The 21,103-nt window shown below is 52.2% G+C and overlaps 1 protein-coding gene and 1 long non-coding RNA gene across 3 annotated transcripts in view; both read right to left on the bottom strand.

Moving 5' to 3' along the window:
- LOC116519984 (prelamin-A/C-like) overlaps nucleotides 1-21,103 on the bottom strand; it is a 96,733-nt gene that overhangs the window by 9,720 nt on the left and 65,910 nt on the right. The gene's annotated exons all lie outside the window — the stretch shown is intronic.
- LOC116519986 lies at nucleotides 953-9,478 on the bottom strand. Its single transcript, XR_004256703.1, has 3 exons — nucleotides 9,449-9,478; nucleotides 2,763-2,919; nucleotides 953-1,075 (listed from the first exon to the last, which is right to left on the bottom strand). It is a non-coding gene; the product is annotated as an uncharacterized LOC116519986 (long non-coding RNA).

Genomic DNA, 21,103 nt, shown 5'->3' with positions numbered 1-21,103 from the left:
AAGTCCGGACATCTTCAAGTTGCCAAGGTTGAGAAACACTGTCCTAGACACTGAATTGTTCATACGTGAATGCTGGCTGGGGAATTCTGGGAGTTGAAGTCCGGACATCTTCAAGTTGTCAAGGTTGGGAAACACTGTCCTAGACACTGAATTGTTTATATGTGAATGCTGGCTGGGGAATTCTGGGAGTTGAAGTCCGGACATCTTCAAGTTGCCAAGGTTGAGAAACACTGTCCTAGACACTGAATTGTTCATACGTGAATGCTGGCTGGGGAATTCTGGGAGTTGAAGTCCGGACATCTTCAAGTTGCCAAGGTTGGGAAAAACTGTCCTAGACACTGAATTGTTTATACGTGAATGCTGGCTGGGGAATTCTGGGAGTTGAAGTCCGGACATCTTCAAGTTGCCAAGGTTGAGAAACACTGTCCTAGACACTGAATTGTTCATACGTGAATGCTGGCTGGGGAATTCTGGGAGTTGAAGTCCGGACATCTTCAAGTTGCCAAGGTTGAGAAACACTGTCCTAGACACTGAATTGTTTATACGTGAATGCTGGCTGGGGAATTCTGGGAGTTGAAGTCCGGACATCTTCAAGTTGCCAAGGTTGAGAAACACTGTCTTAGACACTGAATTGTTTATACGTGAATGCTGGCTGGGGAATTCTGGGAGTTGAAGTCCGGACATCTTCAAGTTGCCAAGGTTGAGAAACACTGTCCTAGACATTGAATTGTTCATACGTGAATGCTGGCTGGGGAATTCTGGGAGTTGAAGTCCGGACATCTTCAAGTTGCCAAGGTTGGGAAACACTGTCCTAGACACTGAATTGTTCATACGTGAATGCTGGCTGGGGAATTCTGGGAGTTGAAGTCCGGACATCTTCAAGTTGCCAAGGTTGGGAAACACTGGGCTAGATGACCTCTAAGGGGCCCTTCAGGGTTGTGGGACTCACCTCGCTGTAGATGTTTTTCTGGAAGTCCAGCTCCTCCTTCAGGGTCTGCAGCCTGTTCTCCGCATCCACCCTCCGCAGCATTTCATCCTGAAGCTGCTTCTTGATGTCGGCCAAGGATCCCTCCACCTGCAGGGGGACAAAGGAGGGACCCCCGTCACGCCCGGAAGGGAGACCCTGTGTGGCCTCAGCTGCTCCACAGGAGCCCCCCCCCTCCTCTCCAGGTCCCCCTCCCCTAGTCAAGAGCTGGGAGTTTAAGCCATCCATCCCGATTCAGCTTCTCCCCCTCAAGGCCTCCTCGAGCCTCTCAGGAGTCTGCAGGGAGGGAAAAACGCCAGAGAGCCTGAAGCAGAAGGAGAGCCAGAAGGCACCAGACTATCAGGTGATGGGGAGTTCTAGTCCCGCCTTAGGCACAGAAGCCCCAGGTGACTTTGGACCAATCACCGGGGGACTGGGAGTTCTAGTCCCGCCTTAGGCACAGAAGCCCCGGGTGACTTTGGTCCAATCACAGGGAAACTGGGAGTTCTAGACCCGCCTTGGGCACAGAAGCCCCTGGGGGACTTTGGTCCAATCACCAGGAGACTGGGAGTTCTAGTCCCGCCTTGGGCGTGAAAGCCGACCGTGTGACTTTGGGACCGCTCCTTCTCTCTCAGCCCAGCCCACTTCACAGGGTTGTTGTGCTGGGAAAAACCGGAAGGAGGAGTAATTTAGTATCGTGGCCAATTTGAGTTCTTTATAAAAATAAGGAAGGCAGGATATAAATAAATAAACTATAGAAACAAAGAAACAGATGGAAAATGCCCCTGGGCAGGGAGGAAGATCCCTGGCTGGGGATGATGGAAGCCAGAGTCCACACAGCCAGATCCTCTGAAAGGCCGGTGAATGGAAGAGTCCATTTGCTTCCCAGCTGTCCGTTCCTCCTCTCTGCCTTGGCAAATGGTGGGCTCCACCGCCCCCTGCTGGACTCACCTGGTGCCTGCAGACATGAATGTCAACTGGTAAAGCATTTACACAGTGAACTTCTCCAGCAGCCCCCCCCGCCCCCCAGCCAGTTGGGGGAGCAAGTGGGAGGGTGGGGGGAGTGAAGGTAAAATGAAGCTGATCATAAAATCCAGACTGTCCTGGAGCACAGCCCAGAGAGGGTGCAGGACGGACATAAAGTGGGGAAAGCAGAGGGAAGGAGGGGCTAATTTCGGGACAGTCGATGGCACCTCTGTGTCCAGGAGCAGTCTACCTTTGAAGAGCCACAACTGAGCACGGTCAACAGCTCTGCTGGTCCTCACAGACCAAGGAAATCCTCAACCTTGGCAGCTGAATGATGGGTGGGCTTCAACTCCCAGAATTCCCCCATCAGCTGCCAAGCTGGAGAAATATTCTTCTGTATCTTCCTGCTGTTTTGGCCTCCTTCCGGCACAGCACACGTTAAAGCCACAATTACAGAAGCCACCCAAAGAGGAAGCATAGCCAAATTGAAAGCATCGCAGGAGCCCAGCCACCCATTGTCCGGGAGGGGGGAGAAACCCAAAGACCACCAGCCTGCCTTCAGTCCTGGAAGCCTAGTAAGGTCGGCCAGCCTAGGAAGGACCTGGAAGGCTGATGGTCTCCTAGCAGAAGCACCCTTCCCCTTCTGCACAAGAGACATTTACAGGCATCGTCTACCTGAGCCTACAAACTCTCTCCTCCTGGCACGTTTTTGGACCGGGAGTCCAAAGGTGGACGCGGGAGGGAGGCCCAGAAGGAGAAAGAGCCCCCCTCCCATCTCGAGGGCGGAGCAGAAGGACCCCCGGGGTTCTTCACAGGTGTGCCTGGTCTCTACCTTGGCCAGCTGGCCTCTGAGGTCACGGACTTCAGCCTCCAGGTTGCGCTTCTCCCCCAAGGCGGTGCTGAGCGCAGCCTCCTTGGAGTTGAGCAGGGCCTCCACATCCTTCAGGCGGGCCTGGGCAGCGAGCAGGTCTCCTTCCTTCTTGGCGTTCCTGAAAGGGAAGGAAGCGGCGATGGGGTCAGGAGGAAAGAGCCTTCCCAGCAGGCAAGATGGACTTCGGCACCAGCCCACAAGATGATCCCCATGGGAGGAAGACTTGGGAGCACCAGAACATTCACCCAATTTAAACCCAGGCCCAGAGATAAAGAGAACGACCCCATTCACATGTTTCAGCAAGTTTCCCCTAAGTAAACCCCAACAGGCTCACGTGAGAGCAGAAATGCATTTTCTGGGAATCTGGCGCCCCCATTTGGCTGTGCTGAGCATTGCCTAAGTTCTTGTAAGCTTCAACAAGCAGGAACTTTAAATTAGTTTGGACCAAATGCTTAAAGCAATCAATATCCCACCCAGAGGACCTCCCTTTCACCGTGTGTGTGTGTTTGCTGCTGGTTTTACTACCAGTTCGCAACCCGCATGGAACGTGTGTGTGTGTGTGTACATGTGCCAGAGGTGCGCTGCTTGCCCGTGCACCGTTCAATGTAAACCCGTTCATGCACGCGCAGAACAATTTACAGGGAACTGCACATGTGCAGTCAGTAAAATCCAAAACGGCGGGGGCCCAGCAGCGGTGAGGGAAGCGGTTCAGAGGCCCGTCATGCCTGGGTCGCTGCCGGTTCTGTGACCCAGGCCTGAATTCCCCTCCTGGTTCTGCCTTTCCCCCGTGGGATGGGCTCCCTCGCCAGGAAGGGGGAGAAGCTGCCGACTGGGCCCCCGGGGCCTTTGCTCAGGTGCTTCCTCCCCCCCCCCCAGCTTTGCTCAGAGAAGAGGATCCAAGGCCTGTGCAGCGCTAAGGAAGATGCTGAAGGGAAACGAGAGAGGCTCCCCATCACGAAACGCTGGGCTGACTGAGGAGGGAGGCCGTTCTATTCTCCCCTGCTTCCTTCCAAACTGGGTGCCGAGCGCTGGGGGCCTTTCAGGATTTCAGGCTGGTGGGGGCAAAAGAGAAATGCCCCCCTGAAGAAAGAGGCAAAGGGCGCCCGCGGCAGCAGGAAGGTTGAGTGGCAGAGCGATGCTTCCTACCCCGATATCCCACCGCCGCAGCTGGTGAGGATAATCAACTGGGAATTCGTGCCGTATTTGTTTTTTTTTTGTAGAGTTTTATTGGGATTTATATGCCGCCCTTTTCCCTGAGGGGACTCAGGGCGGCTTACAACCACAAGGGAGGGGGGTGCAGGGTCAAAAACAGAACAGTATGTGAACAAAGAAAAAATAGTAAAAACACAACTTTCATTCAGCAATCAAACACTCGGGCGGGTAAATTGGGAACCTATCCCCAGGCCTGCTGGGAGAGCCAGATCTTGAGGGCTGCGCGGAAGGTCTGGATAGTGGTGAGGGTACGGATCTCAACGGGGAGGTCGTTCCACAGGGTCGGAGCTGCAACAGAAAAGGCTCTCCTCCGTGTGGTTGCCAGTCGGCATTGACTGGCAGATGGAATTCGGAGGAGGCCCAGTCTGTGCGATCTAATTGGTCGATTTAGGGAGGTAATCGGCAGAAGGCGGTCTCTCAAGTACCCAGATCCACTACCATGGAGTGCTTTAAAGATGGTCATCAGTACCCTGAAGCGCACCCGGAGACCAACAGGTAGCCAGTGCAACTCGCGGAGGACGGGTGTAACGTGGGCGAACCGCGGTGCGCCCACTATCACTCGCGCGGCTGTATTCTGGACTAGCTGTAGCCGCCGGATGCACTTCAAGGGCAACCCCATGTAGAGCCCATTGCAGTATTCCAGCCTAGAGATCACAAGGGCTCGAGTGACTGTTGTGAGAGCCTCCCGGTCTAGGTAGGGCCGCAACTGGCGGACCAGGCGAACCTGGGCAAATGCCCCCCTGGTCACAGCTGACAGCTGGTGGTCAAAAGTCAGCTGTGGGTCCAGGAGGACTCCTAAGTTGCGGACCCTATCTGAGGGGTATAAAATTTGACCCCCCAGCCTAAGCGTTGGTGTATTAGCCAAATTATTGGGAGGGAAGCACAACAGCCACTCGGTCTTGTCCGGGTTGAGTACCAGTTTGTTAGCACTCATCCAGTTCCTAACGGCCTCCAGACCCTGGTTCATCACGTCCACCGCTTCATTGAGTTGGCACGGGGCGGACAGATACAGTTGCGTATCGTCCGCATATTGGTGGTATTTTATCCCGTGCCTCCGAATGATCTCGCCCAGCGGTTTCATGTATATGTTAAATAGTAGGGGGGATAAGACCGAACCCTGCGGCACCCCACATGTTAGGGGCCTCAGGGACGATCTCTGCCCCCCGACCAACACCGACTGCGACCTGTCCGAGAGGTAGGAGGAGAACCACCGTAAAACAGTGCCTCCCACTCCCACCTCCCGCAGACGTCGCAGAAGGATACCATGGTCGATGGTATCGAAAGCCGCTGAGAGGTCAAGGAGAACCAGGATGGACGCATAGCCTCCATCTCTGGCCCTCCAGAGATCATCGGTCAATGCGACCAAAGCGGTTTCTGTGCTGTAACCAGGTCTGAAGCCGGACTGGAAGGGGTCAAGATAATTTGTATCTCAGGGTTCGAGTGGGGAGGGGTCCCGCTTGGAGCTTCTGGTTTCCTTGCAGACGTTTCCCTGAAGCTAAAGTCGGCACATCTTACGCTTTGCCAAGGAACACCGGAGTCTTATCCTGTCTGGCACTTTTCAGCCACACAGTGGAGACCCAGGCGGACCCTCTGTGTATTTATAGTGGCACGAAACGTACTCAGCGTCGCATCGCATCCACTGCCTGGAGATGTGAAAAGTCAAGCCGGATAGAAACGCAGCGATACACGAAGCCCTCCAGAACAGGCGTTTCCAACCGTGGCGCCTTTCGGACTTGTGGACTTCAACTCCCAGAACTGCTTTGCTGGTGGAGGAATTCTGGGAGTTGAAGTCCACAAGTCTGAAAGGCGCCAAGGTTGGAGAGCCCCTGCTCCAGAATGCCCGGATCCCGGAGGAGGAGGGGGCCGGGCACGTGGCAGGGTCACCCACAGAGAAACCGTGAAGCCAGAGGGGAATTGGTTGCGTTACTCTGCTTGTGAAAAGGACACTGGCCACGTTTTACGGAGGGGAACGTCCACACTGCGGCAGCACCAAAGGCCGCTTTCTCCGCTGGGCGGAGGCCATCCGGTTGCCAGGCCTTGGGAGCAATGGCTGGGAGGGGGGCCTCCGTGGGTGGCATCCAGTGAAGCCAGCAGGGAAGAGGGAGGGGCTCCTAAGTAGCCCCTCCCACGCTCTCCGTGTCCGAGCCCAAAGGCCGGGTGCCGGCAGCGGAGCCAAAGCAGGGGAAACGGGGCCTCGGTGTTTAAGAAACGTTCACTTGGCTTCGATTTAGGAAGGAGAGGGAAGGAATGTAGACAAGGGGAAGAAAAAGCGGCGTGTTGATCTGCGCTCCGGTCCAAGTTTCCACTCCTCGGCTGCCTCCCTTTCCTCCTCGGAGCAGGGAAGACGCAGGAGAAGCCACCACAGCAGCCGCTTCGAGGCTGAGCGGAGGGAAGGAACAAGCTTTGGGGGATCTTCTGAGTTGCAACAGCACTGAAAAAAGGGGGGCCTAGTTCTCCCCCCCTATGACCCCTGCTGCTGCCCCCCGGGTGGCGTGATGGAAGTTCAGATGCTTGGCAGCTGACTCACATTTGTGACGGTCGCAGTGCCCAGGGGGGTCACGTGATCCCCCTTTTTTTGCGCCCTTCTAACAAGCAAAGTCAGTGGGAAGCCAGATTCACTTCAACCACTGGTTCCCAAACTTGGCAACTTTAAGACTTGTGGACTTCCACTCCCAGAATTCTCCAGGCAGCTCTGCTGGCTGGAGAATTCTGGGAGTTGAAGTCCACAAGTCTTAAAGTTGCCAAGTTTGGGAACCACTGGTCTATACCATAATTTGTTTGGCAGCCAGAGGGATGATGGGCCGAGGGAATTTTCGGCAACACAGACTGCCCAGGAAGGAATAGGGGTGGCAGCCGGTCACTTGGGGAGGGAGGGGGAGCTGGTGGGACAATTTAATGCAGGGATTTGTGGATCTGGAGACCGATCGGTGGCCAAAAGCAGCTGAGCCGCAGCTGCCGGGGGAGGATGGAGGGTGTGCCAGACTCTTCCATCCAAGAGGAGGAAATGTTAAGGGTGCGGCTTAGGTAGGCGGGCACATGCCAAGTCGTTGAAAGGGGTGTGAGTGCCCGGGTGTTTCTGATTTTATATTGGCCCTGTAAGATGCAGCTGAATATGAAACTCAGCGTTACAAATTACACTCACCACAACAAATTACTAGAAGGACGAATCTGAAAGCAACACGCAAACACACAAACACACCCATTCCTTGTGCGCTGAGTTTTCTTCCACTTCTCACAAGCAGCGATTGCCAGGGAAAAGATGCTGGCACGGGCAGCGAAGGGCAAAAAGGACACCGGGCATCCTTGAGGGATCCATTTCTCCTTTTCACCCTTCCGTAAAATGCAAATACAAATGAAAATAGTGAGAGAGCAGAGGAGGAGAAACCAGGGGGGGATAAAAGGGGGAGAAGGAAGAAAAGCATTGACTTCAGGCTCTTTTTAACACAAAAGAATAAGACGAGCCTTTTAGCGTATCTATTTTTCAATATGCAGTCATTCTGCCCACTCTGAGAATCTTGGGCTCTGGGTCGCAAAAGCAAAGTGGCACTTCTAGTCCTCATGACCATTCCTCCTCACACACAGAGCTTCTTTGCCAGAAACGGGAGATGGGGACCTTCGAGATGCCAACAAAGAGGTTGCCAAGGAGACCTTTGGGCTGTTTCTCAAAAACAACATCACAGCAACCCCTCGGCCACAATCGGGATTCCCCCCCCCCGCCCGGCCGCCCAAGGAAGTGGAATCTCAGAGTCATTCGTTTTTATGTCACGAGGCTTTTCAAAGAAGGTGGGGGAAAAGGACTTTCTATTTTGGGTTTGGGAACTTCCTCTGCTGCCGAGTTTGCAAAGCTGGCCCAGAACCAGCATGGCGGGGCCGATCGCAGACCATCAGCCCCCTTCTCCCCACACCAAGATTACGAAAGAAAGGAGCTCCCAGAGGGCTGCAGAATTGGGATCGGCAGAAAGGGAGCAACAGAATATCAGAGTTGGAAGGGACCTTGGAGGTCTTCTAGTCCAACCCCCTGCACAAGGAGCCTAGACCATTCCAGACAAATAGCTGTCCAGTCAATTCTTGAAAGCCTCCAGTGATGGAGCCCCCACAACTTCTGAACTCTTCCACTGGCTAATTGTTCTGTCAGGAAATTCGTCCTTAATTAAGTTTCCATCCCTTGTTCCTTGTCGAGCCTTCGGAGGCTTTGGAGAATAGCTTGACCCCCTTCCTCCTCTCTGGGGCAGCCCCTCAAATACTGGAAGGCAGCTCTCATGTCACCCCTAGTCCTTCTCTCCATCAAAGTAGCCATGCAACCGTTCCTCATATGTTTTAGCCTCCAGCCCCTTAATCCTCTCGGCTGCTCTTCTCTGCACACTTTCGATAAGGTTTCAGCGTCTTTTTGGAATTGTGGTGACCAAAACTGGAAAGGCAGCAGAAACGATGAGTCCTCTGGAGGAGAAAGGGAGCTCCCCTCCCCATTATCCTATGACTCATCTGCTCCGCTCCTAAAAGCCAGGAGGAAACATGGGGAAAACATGCCCGTTGCCCCCACCAGCCTTGCAAGTCGGAGCAAAATGCCAGGCTTCCGTTTCCAGGACGCTGGGAAAGGGGATCCGGTCTAGGGGATCCAGTCCAGAGGAGCCACCGAAGCAGAGCAACTGCAGGAGCCTCTCCAGCTCCTTCTCCAGGGGGCCCAGAGCTCCCCCCGCGGCTGGTCTCCCCCCTGCTCAGCCCCAAAGGGAGGAGGAGGAGTCCTTTCCCCCCCCCTGCAGGAAAGGGTGGGGGGGATCCCCTCCTGGGATCCGCTTCTCCCCCCCTTGAGATCCCTGGCTTTCCAGTGGATCCCCCCGTCCCTCCTCGGCTCCCTCGTCTCCCAATGGCCTCCCGGGATCCCCTCGGGCTGAGCTCCGTCCCTTCCCGGGATCCCTTCGGCTGCTTGGCTCCTGGCCCGGCGGTTCTCCTCCTGGGGGTGGTGGGGCCTTTTCCCAGGGGTCGCCCGAGACCCCCGGGGGAGCCTGGCAGGAGAAGCCGGGGAAGGGAGGATGCGGGCCTTCCCTTCGGAGCCTCCCTTCAGGCTCCCCGGGCGAAGCTCCGCCGCCCCGCCAGGAGCCTCCTGCGCCCAAAGGAGCCGCCCGAAGGGAAGGGGGGGCGGGAGGGGAGGAGCAACCGCGGCTCCTCCCACCGAAGCCACGCCCTCCCCCGCCTCTCCGGGTGGCTGGCTGTGGGCGGGGGGGCGGGGCGGAAGGAGGGGCCGGAGTGGGGACAGACACGCAAGCGCAGAGGACGCTGGGAAAGCACCTCCCTCCCAGCGACGGCGCTCGGTGGGCGGAGCTACGGAGGCCTAGAAGGACCGTTGCTGAGGCGGAAAACCAGGCGCGGAGAATGAAATAAAGAAAGGAACGTGGCGGCGAAGGGAAGGCTGAGCCCAATTGGCGCTTGGGGGTCACCGCCGCAGGAGGAACCGTGTCGAACGGCATCAGGAAGGCTGAGAACCGAACTGTTCTGGCGGGTCCCTTTCTCTCCTTCGGGGGAACGACAAGGAGGCGGTGCCTGGAGAGGAGGAGGCGGGGCTTCACAGGAAGGAGGGGCTGGGAAACGGAGCGCCTTCACTTTCGGAACCAGAGAGCTGACGGAAGGAGCGGTTCCCTTCGGAGGCGGAGAAACCGGAAGTAAGTAGAGGCTGCTGGGACGGAGTGGCAGCCTGGGAGGGTCTCCTTCGGGTCCTCGGGAGGGGAGGCCTCGGCCTGGGCCTCTCCTGCGGTGAGGGGGGACGCCCGCCGTGACCCGCCTCTCTTTCTCCCCAGCAGGAGGACGGAGGAGCCCGGCGGGGGAGGGAAGGAAGGAAGCGCCGCCCGAGAGGAGGAGGAGGAGGAGAGCGGGCCCCGCGGAGCAGCCCCGGGAGACGGCGGGGAAAGGCCGGGGGGGCTCCGGAGCTGCAGGAGGGATGAGCCCAGGGGAGCCCGGGAAAGGCGGCTGCCTGGAGGGCGATGCGGAGGAGGAGGAAACGGGGGAGACGCCGAGACGGGCCTGGAGGGCGGAGGGTCCTTCGGAAGACCCCGGAATCCCCAAAGGATCCAGGAGGAAGAAGAGAGATATCAGTGCCCGGAATGTGAAAAATTCTTCAAGAGAAATAAGTATCTTCGAAACCATCTAAAGGCCCATTCAGGAGAAAAACCTCATAAATGTCTGGAGTGTGGAAAGAGCTTCAATCAGAGGAGCAGTCTTAATAGACATCAAAGGATCCACACAGGAGAAAAACCTCATCAATGCCTGGAGTGTGGAAACAGCTTCAGTGAGAGGAGAGACCTTTATAGACATCAAAGGATCCACACAGGAGAAAAACCTCATAAATGTCTGGAGTGTGGAAAGAGCTTCACTGAGAGGAGCAGCCTTTATAGACATCAAATGATCCATTTAGGAGAAAAACCTCATAATTGTTTGGAGTGTGGAAAGAGCTTCACTGAGAGGAGCCACCTTTATAGACATCAAAGGATCCACACAGGAGAAGAATCTCATAAATGTCTGGAGTGTGGAAAGAGCTTCACTGAGAGGAGCAGCCTTTATGCACATCAAAGGATCCACACAGGAGAAAAACCTCATAAATGTCTGGAGTGTGGAAAGAGCTTCAGTCAGAGGAGCAGTCTTAATAGACATCAAAGGATCCACACAGGAGAAAAACCTCATCAATGCCTGGAGTGTGGAAACAGCTTCAGTGAGAGGAGAGACCTTTATAGACATCAAAGGATCCACACAGGAGAAAAACCTCATAAATGTCTGGAGTGTGGAAAGAGCTTCACTGAGAGGAGCAGCCTTTATAGACATCAAATGATCCATTTAGGAGAAAAACCTCATAATTGTTTGGAGTGTGGAAAGAGCTTCACTGAGAGGAGCCACCTTTATAGACATCAAAGGATCCACACAGGAGAAGAATCTCATAAATGTCTGGAGTGTGGAAAGAGCTTCACTGAGAGGAGCAGCCTTTATGCACATCAAAGGATCCACACAGGAGAAAAACCTCATAAATGTCTGGAGTGTGGAAAGAGCTTCACTGAGAGGAGCAGACTTTATAGACATCAAATGATCCATTTAGGAGAAAAACCTCATAATTGTTTGGAGTGTGGAAAGAGCTTCACTGAGAGGAGCCACCTTTATAGACATCAAAGGATCCACACAGGAGAAGAACCTCATAAATGTCTGGAGTGTGGAAAGAGCTTCAGTCAGAGGAGCAACCTTTATGCACATCAAAGGATCCACACAGGAGAAAAACCTCATAATTGTTCGGAGTGTGGAAAGAGCTTCAGTCAGAGGAGCCACCTTTATAGACATCAAAGGATCCACACAGGAGAAAAACCTCATAAATGTCTGGAGTGTGGAAAGAGCTTCACTGAGAGGAGCACACTTTATGCACATCAAAGGATCCACACAGGAGAAAAACCTCATAAATGTCTGGAGTGTGGAAAGAGCTTCAGTGAGAGGAGCAGCCTTTATAGACATCAAAAGAACCACACAGGAGAAAAACCTCATAAATGTCTGGAGTGTGGAAAGAGCTTCAGTGAGAGGAGCAAACTTTATACACATCAAAAGGTCCATTCAGGAGAAAAACCTCATAAATGTCTGGAGTGTGGAAAGAGCTTCAGTGAGAGGAGCAGCCTTTATACACATCAAAAGGTCCATTCAGGAGAAAAACCTCATAAATGTCTGGAGTGTGGAAAGAGCTTCAGTCAGAGGGGCAGCCTTTATAGACATCAAAAGATCCACACAGGAGAAAAACCTCATAAATGTCTGGAGTGTGGAAAGAGCTTCAGTGAGAGGATCAACCTTTATACACATCAAAAGATCCACACAGGAGAAAAACCTCATAAATGTCTGGAGTGTGGAAAGAGCTTCAGTGAGAGGAGCGACCTTTATACACATCAAATCCACACAGGAGAAAAACCTCATAAATGTCTGGAGTGTGGAAACAGCTTCAGTCAGAGGGGCAACCTTTATAGACATCAAAAGATCCACACAGGAGAAAAACCTCATAAATGTCTGGAGTGTGGAAAGAGCTTCAGTGAGAGGAGCAAACTTTATACACATCAAAAGATCCACACAGGAGAAAAACCTCATAAATGTCTGGAGTGTGGAAACAGCTTCAGTCAGAGGAGCAGCCTTTATAGACATCAAAAGATCCACACAGGAGAAAAACCTCATAAATGCCTGGAGTGTGGAAAGAGCTTCAGTCAGAGGGGCAACCTTTATAAACATCAAATAATCCATTCAGGAGAAAAACCTCCGCCCGCATTCGGGCAGGGGCAGCCCTAGGGTCCCTCCTGGGACTGCAGCCGTTCCCTCCCCCTGGGGTCCTCCCGTAGGCAAGGTGGGTTGGGAGGTCTGGGGGTGCAGCCAGGTGAGCGAAAGCTGAAGGGGCCACAGAGTTTTCCACTCTTTTAATGCTCTCCTCATTTTGCACTGAAGACCTGAGCTAATCTGATGCTGGAGCCCAGTGAGGCTTAGACCAATGGAGGAAGTTCCCTTCTCAGCTGACACAATAAGAACAAGCCAGCTGCAAGGGACCTTAGAGGTCTTCTAGCCCAACCCTCTGCTCAAGCAGCAGACCTCATCCCGAAGGTGCTTTTTCAGGAGGCAACTGGATTTTCTTTCCCTTCACTTCTCACCCAAGAAATGTCCTCCGTTAATAGGACAGAGCAGAAGGGAATTCTTTATTGGCCAAGTGTGACTGGACACACAAGGAATTTGTCTTTGGTGCATCACCTCTCACAGTGTACCTGAAGTGAAATAAAAGGCATCCATCAACATACAACACTTGGTGATAGTCGTAAGTTACTAATAAGCAATCAAATCATACTAAGAAACAAACAGAACCATCTAAATTGTCAAGATACAAGCAACATAGTCATCAGTGGGGAGAGACAGTTACTGAGAAGAGTAAGAAGAAGATAGTAATGCAGTCTTAGGAGGTGTTGTGGGAATTCGTTGTTGAGCAGAGTGATGGCAGGTGGGGGAAACCTGTTCTTGGGTGTAGTTGTCTTGGTGTGCAGTGCCCTATGCACCCCAGAGACAGTAAGCACAGTTGCCCCCTTCCTGGTTGCAGTTTTCAACCTTTTTGAGCCCTTGGAAACCGTGTGTGTGTGTGTGTGTTTGTGTGTGTGTGTGTGTGTGATTTTCCTCCTACACCCTCTCCCTCTTTGGAGGGGACTCCTGTTGCGGCTGCTGCCTGTGCCACTGTGCCCTGCGACATAGCCCTCCACCCCTGGGTTGGCTCTTCGTTGAGCCATTGGGAGCTTTGGATTTTCATACAGTGTTTTGCCCATCTTCTTCCCCGTTTTATTGTCCTCTCTTGTAAGCCACCCAGAGTCATTGGCAGTTGGGCTCCCCTTTGCTTCTCTCAAACTCTCCCCAATTCAGGCAATCAACTTCTTTTCGGCTCCACACCAAACTTAGTGCCTGAGTTTGGAGAGTAAGATATGAAAATCCTGCGTGGCTTCATGATGCTGAATCCCCAAGGACATGACGCTCTTTTGCCCATCTTCCAAATGTTGAGGGCTCCAGCAGCTGAAGACCCAGAAAGAATCCAACTTGGAGAATATCAGCGCTGAATGATTTCCTGATTCTTTTTTTCCCCAACAATGAGATATTGATTTCTATGAGGAAATTCACTAGCAGGAGATTTTCCTCCTTAGTTCCTCTTTAACTGGAGACGGTCTCCAGTTAAGAGAGACTTGCTAGAAACCATACAAACTAAATTCCTGCGAGCCATCTTAGCTGCACCCAAAGGAACTCCAAATGCCCAGTTAGGAATTGAGACAGGCATGCCTCAAATTCAGGTAAGAGCCTGGAAGATGATGGTCGTCATTGGCTTAAAATGCATTTCTTCCAGAGGGACTGTCCCCACTAGTGTTGACTGACAATTTCCCCTCCCCCTGGAAACTGATTGATCACAAGTTGGGCTCTCACTGGTATTCCTAATGTCCCCAGGCTTTGATCAAGCAAAGCAAGTAGTAATCAATAGAATGAGGGACATGGAGTTCCAAGAAGAATTAAATAGGTTCCCTCTCCACAGTAGGAACAGAATCAAACAGGGTGTGTGGGAATCAGCAAGATATCTAAATGACCTGATCTCCCCAAAACAAAGAATAGCTTTCTTCAGAGCCAGATTCAACCTTCTTCCCTCCGCATTCCTCCAGGGCAGGTATAAGAGAACACCTATAGCAGAACGGGTTTGTACATGTGGTAAAGGAGGCATGTACTATTACACTGCAAGCTATACAGAGCTTGTAGGTCTGCATATATTCTCCCCTTATTAGAGAGATTGCCAGGGAGGGCAGACCATTTTATCTAGCCTTCCTCCTCCAGGACACTAACCCGGTTACCACGTCTGCAGTGGCAAGTTCTGTGCTGCTGCAATGTCCATAAGAAAAAAAATCGGTTACAGAAGTATAGTTGTCATCTGGTACCAATTATCTGGACATACCTCTAACAATCTCTGGACCATTGTATTTACTCCCATACTTATCGGCTTCTCACCCACGTAAACCAGGGAGTGACCTGAACAATTTGAGAACATGCGTGTTATTATCCACTTTTAATGCCAATACTTTTTAATTATATTTTAATATCAGTACTTTTTAATATATGGTAAAAAGTAATGTGTATTGCTGGTCTTTGACAGTAATAAAGATTTATACTCTACGAAAGCCAGGATGTTATTCTATGATGTCTGTATAAAAAGGAGCCACACCTTCTCTGAAGGGAAGTTCTTCCCTGCGTATCCTTGGGGTTATGTTGGGAACAACTGACCATCATGTCTTTAAGCTTTGATCAAAGATTAAATGCTGATTGTTATTCAAGCCTCCCTTTAAGTCTCAGGTTTGGCTCATTGGGACTTGGATGTGTTCTCAAACTTCTATGGGTCTCAAACCTTACATTGTGAATTCACTCCCCCCCCCCTTTCCAGGAGAGTGGTTATGTTTAAAAAAAAAAGACTTTTTCTCTCTCTCCACATTTTTGGAACTTAGAGAAATACATAACTTTCTATGAGTTTTCTATCGATCAACCCTCAATGTAAGTCTTTTCACACAAAATAAAAAATCAAAGTTCTCACCTTTCAACCTGGACAGGCATAAAATACATTTCTCTCTCTCCCTCTCTCTCTCTCCACTTACATATGCCAACAACTTTTCCAGCCCACCCCCCTCCAGGTCTTAGAAATGACAGAGAGACAGAGAGACAAAAAGAGAGAGAAAGAGAGAGGGAGGGAGGGAGGGAGGGAGGGAGAGAGAGAGAGAGAACATCGTTTCCAGATATATGGAGATTATTGTTGGTCTTCCCTATAGTTTACTTCTTTGGAATAACAACCATTAAAGCTGCAACTACTCATTTGCTGACTTCTCATAACTCCTTCAAATCTGTGGGATGCTTGGATCCCACATAGGATCTTCAAAGGGAAACAGAAGATCTCTAGCATTCTCTGGTGTCTCTGATCCAACTTTCCCCACAAACATCCCTTTCTCCTCCCCAGTCAGAAAAACATCAAACAACAAAGAGGATTAGGGGACTGGAGGCTAAAACCTATGAAGAACGGTTGCAGGAACTGGATATGTCTAGTTTAATGAAAAGAAGGACCAGGAGAGACAGGATAGGAGGTCTTCCAATATCTCAGGGGTTGCCCCAAAGAAGAGGGAGTCAAGCTATTCTCCAAGGCACCTGAGGGCAGAACAAGAAGCAATGGGTGGAAACTAATCAAGGAGAGAAGCAACTTAGAACTGAGGAGGAATTTCCTGACAGTTAGAACACTTAATCAGTGGAACAGAACTTGCCTCCAGAAGTTGTGAATGCCCCAGTACTGGACGTCTTTAAGAAGATGTTGGACAGCCATTTGTCTGAAAGGGCTTCCTGCCTAGGCAGGGGATTGGACTAGAAGACCTCCAAGGTCCCTTCCAACTCTGCTATTGTATTATATTAAACATAGTTTGTAACTCATTCCATATAGGATTATGAGTAGAAATAATGCTTTTAAACAATTAAGCCATTTTTGTAGGATTTTCACCATATGCTGGTGTAATCTAGGCACCTCCCATTGTGGGACGATTGGGGCTTGGGTTACCCCATCTGGAACAGGGGCTGCCCTCTTAGGAGAGCTAAATATTAGTGGGACAAGTTCCATAGAGGGGTGGGGAGCATCTGGTAAAATATCTGAGTGATTTCAATATGGTGCAATTGCTCTCAAAGATGGGCTCATTAGAAAAGAATTTCTTTGGTTGGGGAGGGGTCCACTATACAGAATCCGTCAATAACTCTGCATTACTTCTGACCTTTTAAAAAAAACAACTGAGCATACCAGTGTTCAGATTTTCTAGACTCCCGTAATTCAGTCATAAGAGCAAGTATAAAACTGGTTGTTCAAAGACATCTTCAGAAGGCCATGAATGATTCTTTGGGAGTTTTTAAGTTTGGGCCAGATATGATTACAAAATTTAAACAGGCCCTTTTCTCTCTCTCCCCCCCCCCCAAATTCTATCCTGCTGGCTGCCAAACAAATTGTGTTATAGACCAGTGGTTCCCAAACTTGGCAACTTTAAGACTTGTGGACTTCAACTCCCAGAATTCTCTCCCAGAACTGGCTGGAGAATTCTGGGAGTTGAAGTCCACAAGTCTAAAGTTGCCAAGTTTGGGAACCACTGGTCTAGACATCTGAGAGGAGTAAAAGCATTTCCACATCCATTTCTTGTGAGTCTCTTACATTCCCCATTCCAGGCAGTTTCCAGCCTCCTTGCTGACTTGTGAGAAGGGTGTGTGTGTGCTTAAACCATGAGGTCGAAGGGATTCTGACCCCCGGAGAGACGTTTGCTCACATCTGGGAAGGGTCAGAATCCTGGACCCTCGTGGTTTCCTCTGCTGGCAAATGGGGGGGAAGAAGGACTGACTTCTCGGGACAAGGAGGGTGGCAGAGTCAGGTCAGGGGGAGACCAAAGCAGGAGAAAACCAGCCACAAAGCCCCCCTTCACAGCCCAAGGGATCCTGCGTGGCGCTGGTTAAGGGGCAGCCTTAGAAACCCCTAAGGAGGTGGTGAGTTCTAGTCCTGAGGGAGCCCTGAAAGGCAGCTGGGTGGCCTTGGACCCCTCCCTTCCTCTGTTGCGATGGGGAGAAGAGGAGGAGGAGGAGGAGGAAGGAGCAACCGGTCTCTTCCCCACTTTAAGCCATGCATCAAGTAATAAGGGGAGTCCAATAAATGCAGGCACTCCTTGACTTATCACCAGCCATTCGCTTACTGACGGTTTGAAGGGGGGTCCAGACTCCCCCTCCCCGCCCTGGCCGGACCCCGGGGGGGGCTGCGAGGCTCCTGTGGCCGGAGGGGAGAGAAGCGCCGGTGGGACGAGGCTCTGGCGGGCAGCCTTCCCGATGGGTGGACTTCAACTCCCCGGATCCCCCCGGCAGCCGCTTCCAGATTTGGGGGCCTCCCGGACTCCCCCCCCGCTTTTCCCTCCGTCTTTGGAGGCAGCTTTTGCGGCGCCCCTCCGAAGGCAGCCCGGGCAGCGCCTGCCCTCTAGTGGCCGCCTGTGGGAAATGCCCGGGAGACCCTCCCAACATTCAGGCTGCTTGAAATGGGGAGCAAGGCGGGCGGGGGGGGGGGGGGGTGGGCAGCAGCGCTCCTTGCCCCCCATGGAGCCCCCCCACCATTTGCCCCGCCCACTTTCCCTCCCCACGTGCGGGGGGCGGGGGGGGGGCTTTGTGCATGCTGCGCTTTCTGTATTGGCACGTGGCGTTTTGCATCCTACCCCGTTTTTCCATACAATTATCTTTTAACAATCTTGGGCGTTTGTGTAGTTGTGTGTCCAGTGGGTGGTGTGGAAAATGGCAAAACTGACTTAAAGAATGTCTCTAATTTGGTTTCGAGTTGGAAATCGCTGCTGGGGTTTTTGCTCAAAGCTGGAAGAAAATATGAATCTTTTTTTATTTTGGATGATTAGGATGATTTTGTAAGTGTAGAAAGAGCTTGAAATGTTGTTGAGAAGCAAAAAAGTCCGGAGGGTTTTTTGTGTCATCATCTGCAGTGGCCTCCAATCTTGCCAACTTTAAGACCTCTGGACTTCAAATCCCAGAGTTCCTCAGCCAGCAAAGCTGATCTACTGCACCAAAGAAACTCAGAAGTCATCAAAGTTGTTGAAAAGAGCCAAGAACCGAATTGCTTTTACACAACGCTCAGTGACTCTCCTCTCCCATCGGGACACTCAGATGAGTCCTGGACTTACAACAGTTCATTTAGCGACCATTTAGTGACATTTCTGTTTGTCCGCCTCTGACCACTGCAGCATCCCACAGTCACGCGATCAAACTCGAGATGCCGGGTAACGGGTTCATATTTACGACGGTCGCATCATCCCGGGGTCACGAGATCCCCTTTTGCGATCTTCCGACAAGGAAATTCAATGGGGAAGCCAGGCTCACTTAACAACCACATTACTCACTTAAAATTGCAGTGATTCACTTGACAAGGGTGGCAAGAAAAGTCAGCAGTGGCGTGGGGGTGGGGGTTCTTCCCTACTGAGGGTATCAGGTCTGGGGTCTCTCCCGTCCTCTGGAGGCCACCTTCCTTCCGCCTCCTCCAGCCTGGGATGGCAGCCCAACAGGTGTGGTTGTGTGTGCAGAGGCAGCGTGATGAGTGATCCCCATCCCTGCTTCCCTGGGGAGCCCCACGTGGGATGGGGGACCTCAAGCCAAGCAACCCTCCCCACCAACAGCCCCCCCAAAGAGAGCAGCCCCCCCCCATTCCCAATGAAAGAAACACAACAGCCGTAGTTTTGGATGACTATATTGGTTTTAAAAAATACAAATACTGCACAGTTGCCATCAGAGCACAAAGCATCCCTTGGCAGACCCCTCCCCCAACAGCACCCCAAGTTAACAGCACAATGAAAAAGGGAGGGGCTGCTGGGGGGAGGGGAGAGCTTTCCGAGAGGATGGAGAAAGAGCGTCCAGCTGGAGCAAAGACCCCTCCTCAATCAGTAAAAGCATCTGCACCAGGCAGGAGCAAGCAGTGGGCTGGTTTAGTTGGTGCCCCCTCCTCCTTTCCCACCCCCCCCCCCAGTTTAAAGGCAGGCTTGCTCTCCCCACGAAGGAGGCAGGGCGCCCCTCAGCAGCCACGGGTCTCCCTCCTGCCAGGGTTCCTGAGGAAAGAGCTTTCAAAAGGCGCCTCTCTCCAATAGCAAACGAGATCAAGGGCAGGAGAAAAGGGGGGCTGGGGGAACCCCCGTGGGATGCAGAAGTCAGCGGGACCAGAGCTGGTTCCGACTGCAATCCCAGCTGGAAGCAGAGAGGCAAAGAACCATCTCCTCTGGGCCAACTGGGCAGGACAGGTTAGGGGGTGGGGGTGAGGCTCAGGATTGGCTCCCTCCAGGCATATGGGACGTACGTGAAGGGGGGCAGAGGAAGTCCAGGGGTGCCTCTAGAGGAACCCTGCAGCTCTTCCTCCTCCCTGGGAAGCCGTGCAGAGTCGGGGGAACCATCATCCTTGGTGAGAAGTCCTTCCCCATAGGAGGGTCCACCGTTTCCCAGCAAATTCTCAAAGGGGGGGAAGGGCCCATCCAAAGGGACTCGGGGGGCAGGGATCCCATCCATGGATCCTCTGGGGTGGGAGGTGTCCAAGGAAGAGATCCATGGGTCAGGAAGCCAGCTACCCATCAAAGGCTGAGGAGCATCAGGTTGAAGAACATGACCTTAAACCAGTGTTTCTCCATCTGGCCAACTTTCAGAATTCCCCAGCCAGCAAAGGTTTAAGGCAGGGGTTCCCAAACTTTAAGCTCTGCTGGCTGGAGAATTCTGGGAGTTGAAGTCCACAAGTCTTAAAGTTGCCAAGTTTGGGAGCCACTGGTTTAAGGTAAGGCTTCCAGTCCCAAACCGCATACAAGAACTACGTTTCCCAAACTCAACCAGACCTCCAGGCACCACACGAGGCTGCCGATCTCTGCTCCAAGCCCAGGAGAAGACATGGTCCGGTCCTCCTGGTGGAGCAGAGCGGGGGGGCCCTTTTGGAAAGCACAGCTGGCCCCTCCCCCTCCCCTGGCCAAAAGGCATCCGCTCTGCCTCAAAGACCACATTTCCCCCCTTGACTAGAAACAGCCGATCCCACAGCAGGCAGTTGAGGGCACTTTTCCCAAGCCCATCCTCACCATTCCTGCGCCCTGGAAGGCGGCCTGAAGCCCAGGCGTTCCCCTGACAGACGCAGGGAGCCCCCTTCTACACCCCACCCCTTGGCAACGCACTCTAGAGAGGCTCAGACACCGTGTGCCATGCGTAGGGCTGGGCAAGGGGGGCCAGGCGGAGAGGTCAGCATTGCTGCAGAAGGAAACCCTCTAAGGCAGCTTCTCTCTTCCAAAGGGAAACGTCTCTACTCAACGTTATTCCTTGAAGCAGAAGAGGGGCTGTCCGCTTAATTTCCCATCAGGTGGAGGATTTGGACAAAGGACCAGCTTTTCTGCAGGGGGAGTGAATCAAACTTCATTTAAGAAGTAGGACGTATCCTGGCTTCCTGTGGGCGGAGCCTGTCGCCGAGGAGCTCAACGGAGCCCCTCTTACAGTTCTGGTCTGTATATCTAATTAAGATCAATAGATATCATCCCTTTCTGGCAGAAAGGGACAGGCAGAAGCTCAGGTGTTAGGATCTATTCGTAGTTCACAGCCCTTTTCTTTTTTTTTTTGGGCTGCGAACAGAGGATGGTTCCAACGTAACTGAGCTCTTTCTCCAACCAGTTTCTTGTAGCTGCCTTTTTGCAGCTCTAGACAGCCTCTCCCACACTCAGGACAATGATAAATTGTTTTTATGATAATACGAGCGGGTCTCACTTCTGTGATGTGGTTTTTTTTTTTTAACTATCTAAATACCAGCCTTATTTTTCCTTTGACCTTCTCTGCGCAACTGGGATACAAAATGGCGTTTTTACTGTGTTGGTGATTGATGACGTAATTTACTGGCTTTATTTCCCCGGAGACCGCTACTCATTAAGGAGCAAAACCTACAAATAATTTATTGAGAACTGACCAGCTGAAGACACTGTTTATCTGTCTATCTCAGATTTTATTTATAATGTCTCCCAGGTCTAAAC

The sequence above is a fragment of the Thamnophis elegans genome, chromosome 17, assembly GCF_009769535.1.
Source record: "Thamnophis elegans isolate rThaEle1 chromosome 17, rThaEle1.pri, whole genome shotgun sequence".
In the NCBI taxonomy this organism is placed as follows: domain Eukaryota; kingdom Metazoa; phylum Chordata; class Lepidosauria; order Squamata; family Colubridae; genus Thamnophis; species Thamnophis elegans.
The sequence above is the reverse complement of the archived record's forward strand: the minus strand, read 5'-3'. Positions and strand labels throughout refer to the sequence as shown.